This window comes from Lutra lutra, chromosome 2 (assembly GCF_902655055.1).
Source record: "Lutra lutra chromosome 2, mLutLut1.2, whole genome shotgun sequence".
NCBI lineage: Eukaryota > Metazoa > Chordata > Mammalia > Carnivora > Mustelidae > Lutra > Lutra lutra.
Genome location: NC_062279.1, coordinates 101,935,605 through 101,948,107, shown reverse-complemented (window position 1 = coordinate 101,948,107; position 12,503 = coordinate 101,935,605).

The following is a 12,503-nucleotide window of genomic DNA, read 5'->3' as shown; positions in this document are numbered from 1 at the left end:
TGTTGACTTCATTCTGAAAGCTCTCTTCTTTTGATCTCAATGCCTCGTATTTTTAGTAGTATCTCTTATTGGTTTATCTGCCAAGTAGTCCATCAGTCCGTCCATCCATCCATCCATGAATCCATCCACCCATCCAGCATCAATTAGGCTTTTTGTTTGGCTCTGTATTTTACAAGCAAATGTAATTGCTTGGGAACAAGATATACCTGGTTTTAACCTTCAAGAAGCTTATTATCTTACAGATGGGTATTAATAAATACATTAATTAATTATAGCTTAGATGAGTGACACAAAGGAAAAATACTAGGTGCTAAAAGAGCATATAGTAGAAAAATCTAACTGAAGAACACTTCTTTGACAGTCATCTGCTGACTTCCCTTTTACTCATTTTTAATAACTAGCACTTGACTCCTACCCTCTATCATTATCCTTGTTGTGTTCAACGCCTAAAACCCTGACTCACAGTTTTTTTATTTCTACCCTTCTTTATTCCATCAAACTTATTTTCAAGAACTCATCACAATAGCCTCGCTGTAAAACTCCAAAATCCAGAATGGTTTTACCACTGTGTTTTCAAGTTCTGATATTCTTTCACGATGACTGCCTCCTTTTCTCACCCCTACTGAATATACTCTTATTCTTGCTAGAATTGCACAACTTGAATGATTATATAGAATGTAAGTGTTCTACATGCAATTGTCTCCTGTAATCTTCCCTAAATTCTAAGAAAGAGTCACTACTGTCATCTCATTCAATGCATATAGAAATGTTAAGAGAATTTAGACATATCCAAGGCCATCTAGGTCATCAAGTGACTTGAAATAGGTCTATTTGACCTGCAGGCTGGGGCTTGTAGCTCATATGACAATCTAGATCAACTATCATTTCAGTTTGGCTATTTATAAAATAAACCAATGAGGATGAAGTATAACAGATTGCAAAATAGGGGCAATATATTCACAGTATAGCCTCTTAAGATTTGATTATTTTAAAAATTATTTTGGGGTTGGGGCAGAGGGAGAGGGAGAGGGAGAGAGAAGCTCAAACAGACTCACTGCTGAGTGCAGAGCCCTGAAGTGGGGCTAGGTCCCAGAGCCCTGAGATCATAACCTGAGCCAAAATCAAGAGCTGGCAGCTTCATGGACTGAGCGACCCAGGTACCCTTAGCCTTCTGAGATTAAAAAAAAAAAAAGCTCTGACAAGGTTAACTGGACTTACAACCTTCTTACTCCATCTCTGGTAGTTCTGGGAGGTGAGCGCTCATACAGGAGGCAAAAAAGTCAAGTCAGTGTGTCTGCTGCGTCCCATGTGCTTTGTCAAATTAACCATCGGTGACATGAAAACTATTGATACAGGGACCTATTAATAAGTGTTACTGGCGCAATGGAGATTTTCCCTTTTTTTATGCTGATAAAATTTGCCAAATACTTTTGTCTATGTCAAGCATCTTAGAGAATAGCAGCCTATTTTAATTTTCCTAATGAATCTATCCTCACTGTTAGTTGTCTCACTTTAGTTTTGTTTCTATTTGGTTGTATTGCATTTTAAAAAATATTTGCTTATTTATGTCTCTTTTCATAGGGATAGACTCTAAGAGGAGGGACTTTGACTCTGTCTCCTGTTTTTTACCTAGGATCTCAATGATGCCTGTTGAATACATCTATAGAATTAAATATAACCTAGGATCTGGCAACTGACAAAATCAAGTTTTAAAAATATGCGTTTGGGGGCACCTGGGTGGCTCAGTGGGTTAAGCCTCTGCCTTCGGCTCGGGTCATGATCCCAGAGTCCTGGGATCGAGCCCCACATCGGGCTCTCTGCTCGGCAGGGAGCCTGCTTCCCCCTCTCGCTCTCTCTGCCTGCCTCTCTGCCTGCTTGTGATCTCTCTGTCTCTCTCTCTGTCAAATAAATAAATTAAATCTTAAAAAAAAATATGCATTTGTCCATTTGCCATACTTTACTATTATTATTTTGTTCATCTCACAAATGTATTTTTTGAATCTTGACTATGTTCTAGCCCCTGTGTTAGGTGCCAGGAAAATAAAGATAAATTAGACATATCTTTGTCCTAGTGGCCTTGCAAAAAGACGTTGATTGACAGAAAACTAGACAGAAAAAGATGTTATATTGCACTAGTGGAAAGCAGTTCATAAGAATCTTGTTGAAACCCTGGGGAAGATAAACACTGAAGAAAATCTATAACAAAAAGGAGACTACAAGTTGGTTATTTCTAATTTAAGACATGTACCATTTCATTTTTACCTATGTTTTGTGTTTTGTTTAGTGCCTTTTGTTTTATTATTAATGGATATTATGTACTTTTGTAAGATCTCAAAAATGTCAAAAATCACTTTTCTAGGCAATTAAGAGTAGAATGAATGATGGCTAAAAATAGAAGGTAAGGGCACATAGGCTCAAAACTAATAGAAGTGTATGTCTTGCACAAAGATGGAATGAGGTTGATGTTCTTGATCAGCTAATATTTCTCCTCTTCAAGGTCACCCAGGGAAGGAGCTTCCTTCCTTTGGCTTCACCATTCTTTAGAACAATAGTTCAGACCAGTGGCTCTCCAAGTGTGGCCCCAGGACCAATGAGACTGGCATCATCTAGGACCTTATTAGCAATGGAAATTCTCAGACATCATCCTAGTCTATTGAATACAAAGCATAGGGGTGAGATCTAGTGATTAGCACTTTTAAAAGCCCTCTGGATGATTCTGATCCATGGTAAAGTTTGAGAACCACTGCCCCTGGTGTGGAGCCCCACCCTGTGTCCATCTGGTAGGTGGAGGGGAAAAAGGAACACCGGCTTCATAAAAGTCTCGACCCATAAATGTCTCACATGAGTTACTTCCTCCACATTTTATTGTCTAGAAATACAATAATGATGTAGCCACAGAATCTCTTCTATGGAGTCATAAATGCAAACTCACATGCTATATAGGAGATTTGGGCTTTGGAGGCTGAGGTATGGCTGCGGAGGGATGATATGAAACATGATACTGAGGACTGGTTCCAGAAGATCTGTATGCTGTGTGATGGCCCTAATACAATTCAGTAGATACTGGCAAGATCTGGGGACAGAAAAACTTTTTTTTCATACTGATGATCACTAGGGGGAGAGTATATCTTGTTTGAATAATGTTGTGTAAAGAAGTGGCAAGTGGGAACGACGGCTCCATCCTGAAGAATAATTTTAAAAAAGCAATGGGGCAAGAAGAGAGACTTGCAGCTGCTGAAGAAGAGACCAGACCAGTTTTTTGGTGCTTTTTTTTTTTTTTTTTTTTTTTTGAGGGTGTGGAACTGAGGAAAACAAGTTAAAGATGAGCATGTGTCAAGCTCGTTGAAAGGCCCTCTTGAAAGACAGATTCCCTGGTCCCAGCCCTGGAGTTTCTGATTCAGTAAGTCTGGGGTAGAACAGGGGACTTGGCATTTTCTAAGTTCTCTGGTGATGCTGCTGTTGCTGTTCAGGGAGCCTCACCCATTAAGGATTATAAAAAGAGCCTTTCAGATGAAACCCAGATTTGGGGGAAAATCCTCCTCGCCCTGGGGCTTTTTGACAGGTGTTCATGTGAAAGGCAGGCCAGAGTAGTTTTCTTTTTGCTGGCAAAGTCAGAGGTGTGCTCCCAAACTTGAGGGTTGGAGAAGAGATGTTGGCTGTTCTCCAGAGCAAAAAACAACAACTTTGCACCTTGAGGGAACATTTATTAATCCTCATTATACCAGCAGTTCTTCTTGTAGTGGGAATAAGGAGCTAAAGGTGTAACTCATTTCATTAATTAGACAATCTTTTTCAGTCACAGAAGAATTTTATTACTTTCTTCCTTTCTCGCCCTACCTGTCAGTAAGGCTGATCATTTTCAAATATACACAGACATAGGTACGTAGATGGAAACACACCACAGGTGCATGCGTGCGCGCGTGCACACACACACACACACACACACACACACCAAGTCTCTTCTACCTTTAGAAGGTTTGACTTCACGTAGCTACGAAGACATCAACTTCCACTGTAGCCAAGTAAATGCATTAGGAACAGGAAATTATCTTGCTTAATTTACTTGTCTCCTATAGGATAGCTTGCCTAATAACTGTGGTTTTTCCTGCAGTTTCGGCTGAGTCTGTGAATTCATTGAATCCAATTGCTCTTGCTGACTTCCAATCTCTCTTTGTTGCTTCTGAATTAAAATTCTGTGTTAGCTGCCGCCCAGCATTTCTGCAAACTGCAAGAGGTGTGCATTTTCCTTGTGTCTTATTGTTATTATGATATTAATTATACTATACATTTAACTGAGTGTCAGCGGTGTCCCAGGAATTGTACTGAGCAAAGATTTTGACAAGGTCCCTGCCTAGAGATTATGTAAAAGCCATTCAAGTAGAATTGAATTAACATATGACTTAGTTTAGAGTGGCTGAACTTGAATATTGATTGAGTCTTTGGATGAAAAGTGAGTGTGGGAGAGCAAAAGAAATGAACTCTAGAAATTTTAGGCTCTAGTTTTCTGTCATATCCCATAATTTTAAGTAAGAACTCGACTGCATCTGCACCAGATAGTTTGTGTTTATCATTTTATTTCTTGGAATTGAAATAGTAGTTATACAGGGACTCAAATTGGGAATAGGGAGTGGGAATGATGTCTGATATCCTCATCACACCTTTTTTTTCAGACCAAATGTGTTCAGGCTTCTTAGGTTTAAATTCTTCATTCTGTTTGTCTGTTACAGGTGCATGAGAGGTAGTGTTTTGTTTCATGTTAAAACAGGTTTGAAAGTTTCTCTACTTTCCCGGGCCACTTCTCCCACCTTGTTTGTTTGTTTATTTATTTATTTATTTATTTTTACTGAAATTTATTATATGTGAAAGAGGTACATAAAGTGCATTGATTAGAAATGCATGGACTGATCTATTTTTCCTATCTATACATCTATGTAATACCCAGCTCAAGACAGAATATTCTCATACCAAAGAATTTTCCTCATTTTTCAGTCAGTACCTCTCCCAGAAGTAATCACTACTCTGATTTCTATGTTCTAACATCTTGAATTACATCTACACATTCTTGAACTTAATATAAGTAGCACCATATAGTGTATTTTTTTGGTGTCTGTTTCTTCTGATCACTATATATATATGTCTGGGAGAGTATGTGGTTGACTGTCTGTGGTTGTAATCTATTCTTTATTTTATGAGCACATGTAATTCATTTACCCATTTTCTTACTATTGGATGTGGGTTGTTTCCAGTTTAGGGTGTTATGACGAAAGCTGCTATCAATATTTTTATACATGTTTTTGGTGTCATATGAACTAATTATTCTTGAATCAAAGAATCAGCATATGATTAGCTCTAACTTGTAATGGCCGTATTCTGAATTATTTTACTAATTTATGCTTCCTCCAGCAATGTTTCACAATTTCAGTTGCTTCACATTCTCCTCAATGTTTGGTATTATAAGTTTTCAAAATGTTAGCTATTCTTGTGGGCATGTATTAGTGTCTCATTGTCAACTTAGTCTTTTGTTTTAATCAATTAACGAAACTTCTAGATTAAATGAAAAAGAATTCTTAAGGTTGTTTAGAAAATGTTAGTTTAATCAGCTATCAATATTTTAAAGCCGTGATAGACATCTACACAGTTATTAACTAGTCAGTTCAGTGACAACTGGTGAGCTGAGATTCACACAAGAAATAATAATAATTATTAAATGTGTGCTAGGTAATAAATAATTTGCTAAAGTATTTATTGTTGTGACTATGATACAGTAGTATCATTGTTTCTAAACACACCACAGTTTGGGGTGCTTTCAGCCACTAATGTAATCCAGATGTCCTCACCTGATCTAAGTATACTTCTTTAATGAACCCCATGTCTTTAGAGGCCCAAACATTTACTCTGAGGACAGAACCCACAAACTAAACAATATCATTTTTTTCTGAGAAGCTGCTATCAGCATTTTGGTACAATTTTTGGTCATCATATACTCTTGAGTCATTAACTTTTTTCAAGTAATTTCATTTAGAAAATTTGTCTGTGTGCCATAATGGGAAAGTGAAACAAGGAGGTGTTTTTCTGTATTAACTGCTTTTGGGAAAAGGCTGTTCTTTATTCTCCATTGGTAATTTTTTGGAGCCTTTTCCAGCTGGGTGTCAGAGTATGGGATGACAGAGTATGGGATGACCAGTTCTGAGACACTGCAATCTCACTTTTAACGAGTGGTGTTTGGAAATCAAGATTTCCGGGTTGGATTAGAGGCAAACAAAACTTCAAGGAAGAGGACCACATCTCAGTTGAGGCAGTTCTGCGGTTTCTTTGTTCAAGTCTTTTGACAACTTCTTTTGATGAACAAATACTGAGTAGGGAAGAGCAATGGGACAATGAGTGGGAAAACAGTGGATACTTTCAAGTGGCTTTAAAACACCCTTAACAATCCTCAGTATGACTTCTGTTTGTGGCTGAACCCAGAAAAGAAAGGGGATCATGGACGCACGAGGGAAAACTGCTTTAGCAGTATGTGGTGTTGAGGTCCAACATAGCAGTGTAATATAGTTAGTAAGTACCAAGACAATTCAATGGGGAAAGAATAGTCTTTTCGATAAGTGTGGACAACGGGGTATACACATGCAAGAGAATGCAGCTGGACTCCCACTGCACAACATCTTAGAAAATGAACTGAAAGTATCAAAGACCTAAGTGTAAGAGCTAAAATTAAAAGGCTCTTAGAATAAAACAGAGCCCTAAATCTCTGTGACTCTGATTTGCACAATGATTTCTTAGATTTGACACAAAAGCACAAGCGACCAAAATAAAAATAGATAAATTGGACTTCATCAAACTTGGAAACTTTTTTTCAAAGCACTCTATGAAAAACTGGAAGACAACCCACAGAATGGGAAAAAATATTTGCAAATATATATATATATATATATATATATATATATATATATATATATGGGGCTAGTATCCAAAAGGTATAACGACTCAGCTAATGACTAAAACACAAATAACCTAATTTTTAAAAAATTGGCAAAGGATTTGAATAGACATTTTCCAAAGAAGATATACAGATGGTCAATGAGCACATGAATGTATGATCAACATCATTAGTTATTAAAGAACTACAAATCAAATCAAAGTGAGATTCTATTTCATACCTATTACAATGGCTAGAACTAAAAAATCTAATAATAGCAAGCATTGGGAAGAATGTAGAGAAACAAGGACCCTCTCACACATTACTAATGAGAATATCAAATGATATAGCTGCTTAGAAAAAAAAAAAAGTTAAACGCAGAGTTTCTATATGACCCAGCAATTTCATTCCTAGGTATATACGTAAGACAACTGAGCATCTACCCATACAAAAACTTATACAGGATATTCATAGCAGCAATATTCATAATAGCCAAAAGTATAAACCAAATGTCATCAATTGATGAATGAATAAAAAAAATGGTATATCTATGCAATAGAATATTATTAAGTCATATAAATGGACAAAAAGGGGCACCTGAGGGCTCAGTCAGTTATGTGTCTGCCTTAGGCTCAGGTCATGATCCCAGGGTTCTGGGTTTGAGCCCTGCATTGGGCTCCCTGAACAGTGGGGTGTCTCCTTCTCTCCCTGACCCTCTCCCTTCTTGTGATCTCTCTCTCTCTCTCTGGTAAATAAATGAAATCTTTTTTAAAAATGGGGAAAAAATCTGGTGAATGTTACAGCATGGATGAACTTTAAAAACATGCTAAGCGAAAAAAAAAAACAGATACAAAAGATGATATTATGATTCCTTTTATATGAAATACTCAGAATAAGCAAATCCAGAGAGAAAAAAGTAGATTAATGGTCATCAGAGAAGAATGGGGAGTGATTGCTAACAGATATAGTATTTTGGGGTGGATGGTATTCTTCTGGAATTAAATAGCAGTAACAGTTGCATAACTCTGTGACGATATGAAAACCCGCTGAACTGTATAATTTAAATGAGTAAATTATATGGTATGCAAATTATATCTCAATTAAAATATTGTTTGAGAAAAATTATAAAAAATTTGTTTTCATAATATGCATTATCTTTATATTCCTGTAAATCTAATATTTAATATTCTAATATTATATATTACTGTCTAGAAATAGATCCAAATAGACTTTGGATTAGTTCTTCAATCTTTGTAGGCTCTAGTTTTCTCAATATAAAATAATGAATCAATTTGAAATTAATTATCAAAATCTCATAAGAAACTACCAGTTTCAAATATTCTGTGTTGAAAAATAATCTGTGTTAAAAATATGAAGTATAGGAATCAAATATCAGCAATTTGATTCCTACAGATTTTCTTGTATGAAGAAATATGTAAAATTTTAAAAATTATAATAAGCAGTGTGTTCTATTGACAAAGTTTTCATTTGTTTTCATTTTGTTCTTGGATGGTGAAGTAAGAAATTCAAAACACAAAATCAGATATAAAGATTTTTTTCCTGGAAACAACTAAGTGTCCCTGAACAGTGTCCATGGAGTTGAATGGATAAAAAAGTTGTAATATTTGTGTGTGTATGCGTGTATAATATGCATATGTATAATATAACATATGTACAATATAATATATAATATTATAAATATAATGCATAAAACAAAATATTATTCAGCCATGAAAAAGAAGAAAATCCTGCCATTTGTGAAAATGTGGGCATTGTGCTAAGTGATGTAAGCTAGCAGAGAAGGACAAATACTGTGTGGTATCCCTTATATGTGGAATCTAAAAGGGTCTAAGTTATAGAAACAGAGAGTAAAAAAGTGTTATCAGGGACTGGGGGATGGGGGAAATAGAAGGAGGGTGGTAAAAGGATACAAACTTTCAGCTGTAAGATGAATAAGATCTAAGGATCTGATGTACAACATGGTTACAACAGCTGATAACACTGTAATATATACCTGAAATGTGCTAAGAGAGTAAAACTGAAGTGTGGTATGTGTTTTCTTTTAAGAAAAAGACACATGAGTTGATAAATGTGTTAAAATTAACCAGATGGGGTGAATACTTTCAAAATGTAAACGTATAGCAAACCACCACAATGTCTGCTTTAAAAATCTTACACTTTTACATGTCAATTATCGCTTAATAAAACTGGGGGAAAACCCCTTATTGAAATGTCAAAAAAAAAAATGACAGTTAATATCATCCTCATTTCTCCCCAAGGAAAGAAGTTAGTGCAAGAGACTAGTTGCTTCTGTGTGTTATGGACACATTAATGGAGAGGGTAAGGTGCCAGAGGGAAAGGGAAAGGGGAGAGGGGAGCAGAGGAGACGAAAGGGAGTGACGGGAGAGGCAAGAGAGGAAAGGGGAGAAAAAAACCTCAAACTTTCTGAACAGATATTTAAAATAAAGTGAATAATCCAAATTGTCCCCCATCTACTATCTTCTAATTCCAGATGTTCTAAATTCTAAATCAACCTTAGGTGGATTAATTATAAATATGATCAGTGTTAAAGTCAACATACCTGGTTTTCGTTTTATTCCTTTTTAACAGTACAGGTGAGGTTTTCATTGTCCATGTGCATTTTTAGTACACTGGGCCTATGTGTAAACATTGTATAACTCACAAGACTATTTTTTAAGACTTTGAATGTTATTTGACAAGTATGTTTTTTTTATTTTTTTATTTTTTAAAGATTTTATTTATTTATTTGACAGAGATCACAAGTAGATGGAGAGGAAGGCAGAGAGAGAGAGAGAGGGAAGCAGGCTTCCCGCTGAGCAGAGAGCCCGATGTGGGACTCGATCCCAGGACCCTGAGATCATGACCTGAGCCGAAGGCAGCGGCTTAACCCACTGAGCCACCCAGGCGCCCAGACAAGTATGTTTTGATAAAAGTTTTATTCTTATTATATTTTTGCTTCTGTGACACACTATTGGGCATATATATGATTTCCTTGGATTCCATGTAAGAAATAAAGTCTCAGACAACTAAAGCAAAATGTGATTTGCTTTTACCCTAATTTCCAGGAATGCGTCAGACAGAATTGAGATGCCAATGAAATGAACATGAAATTGGAATAAATTGAAGGAAGCTGAATCTGCTTTTAGATTCAGGGAATTCCAGAAGGAGAGACTCTGGGCACCCATGTGTTGATGCTGAAAGTGCAGGGGCTGGCTCTCTGGGCAGTTGGGTGGCAAGAGAAAGAATGAGCTTGTCATAAGGTGGACAGATTGCTTTTTTTTGTTTGTTTGTTTTGTTTTGTTTTGGTTTGGAGACAAGTGAGTAGTTATTAAAATGGTATCTCTCTCCATTAATGGCTTCCTGATCTACAAATCCCATTGGTCTTGTGAAATTAATTGCCATTATTAATTACCAACAACTCTGGAAGAACTTGTTATTTTCACATTTTAATGAGTGATTGTTTTACTGGAAAGGCAGTTTTGTGCTGCAAGCCTAGAATTGCTATGTTTTACTGCCAGAATGAGTGTTGGAGTGTGATTCATCTCCAAGCAAAGGAAATGGTCAGTTTATTGGAAGTTTCCTCATTTCTTTGCTACGACAATGTCACATCTGCATTATGAGTAATCAAATATATATATAATATTATGTTTCCAAGAGTGTAAATTTATCAGCGTAAACCTAATGGTTCATGATGTTTGCCAAAGCTTCCTGGAATGTACTTTGATGAAGGACACAAAAGATTTGTTGACTTGATTTCTTTACAAATAATATCAGTGATCATAATCTCTTGATTTCTTTTTTTTTTAAGATTTTATTTATTTATTTGTCAGAGAGAGAGAGGGAGAGAGAGAGCGAGCACAGGCAGACATATAATGGCAGGCAGAGGCAGAGGGAGAAGCAGGCTCCCCGCCGAGCAAGGAGCCCGATGCGGGACTCGATTCCAGGACGCTGGGATCATGACCTGAGCCGAAGGCAGCTGCTTAACCAGCTGAGCCACTCAGGCGTCCCTCTTGATTTCTTTTTTAAGGGTTCTTAAAGTCCTGCAACTTTCTGGGGAGCTAGAATGATGAGACTGTCTTCAGGGCAGGAAAAGAGGGGTGACACAAGCAATGCAACAGCTGAACAGCCACAGGATGGGCTGGGGCTGGAGCTTCAGACCATCTTGAGACCAAGTTCCACAAATCCAACAAGAATGTTTGTAAGCCCGTGTTACCAAAGTGGTAAAGATAATAGTATCACTTAGGAAACTTGTCTTTGTTTTCATCTTCATACTTTATTTTGTTCACAACAGTTTCTATGCTCTAGCCAATATACAGACACCAGAGAATATTGTCTTAAAAATGTACAAAATAATATATGTTTATTGATAAATATGGGGAAATATAATTAAGAAATGATGGGGTGGGGAAGAAAAGAACTAACCTATTTTGGAAAATAGTATTTTTAAAACAAAAGACCAATTGAATTGTATATGCATGCTGTCTTCTCATTGGTAATTATTATTTCCTGATAGCAATACGGATTAGCAATTCTGAGGCTGATTTTGGGTATACTAGGATTGCACAAATAAGTGAAACATATTGTAGATTATTAAAGCCACATGTCTTCTGGTTGGAGAAAAATGTTACAAATAAGGAATAAGAATAGGCTAAAATGAACCCTGTGGTGTTGAATTGAAATTGGAGCCATCAATATGAACCTGGGGTTTTTAATATATTTTTACAGATAATTACAAAGAGAAACATAGATGTGCATATGCATATGTGATTGATATTACATACATATATTTTTTAATCAGTCCACTGAATGTGCCTAGAAAAAAGATGACTCCAGCAGCAATGGGCATGCCTATTGCCAGACCTTGGTTTCTAAATACCATTCTCCAATAAAAGAAACCAGGAGAAATCGTTGATTCCCATGGTGGGTTAGGGAAAATACAAGATCTTAGAATATATTTTTGTATGAGAAAATAAGGAAGTGATTGAAAAAGAATGGACTGTATTGAAAGGACACAGGAGCCACACTAAAGGAGCTACTGGTGACCAAACCTGGAAAAAAATAGATGACAGTATTGAATTATAATGGATAGACTAAGATGAATTATCTACAACCCATATAAATATAAATAGGTCAATCAGACAAATAGGAAAATGGGGGAGAAGAGAAGTAACTCTTTCTTACAGATGAATTCCGATTCATCAATGTAGAAGATGCAAAGGAAATACAAGCTTTATTAGGTAAAACCCCCCGTAATAATTGTAGACACAGTCCCTGGATTGTTGCTAAATTAGGGGGTAAAAGTTTTAGGAGAAACAGGCATATGCATAATCTCAAAAGGTCTTCACAATGTATTTATTAAATACAAAGGGAAAACAGGGAGAAACTTAGCAAACACTAAATTAAAATTGTTAATGTTAATATCATCATAATTAAGATCTATCAACATCAGGTATACTATGTTATGATGCAGAGGATACCAATTTGTGATAACCTTGCCAAAAATGTATAACTTCAATTTAATTCTGAGAAGATATTCGTTAAACCCAAATTGACGAACAATCTGCTAAAC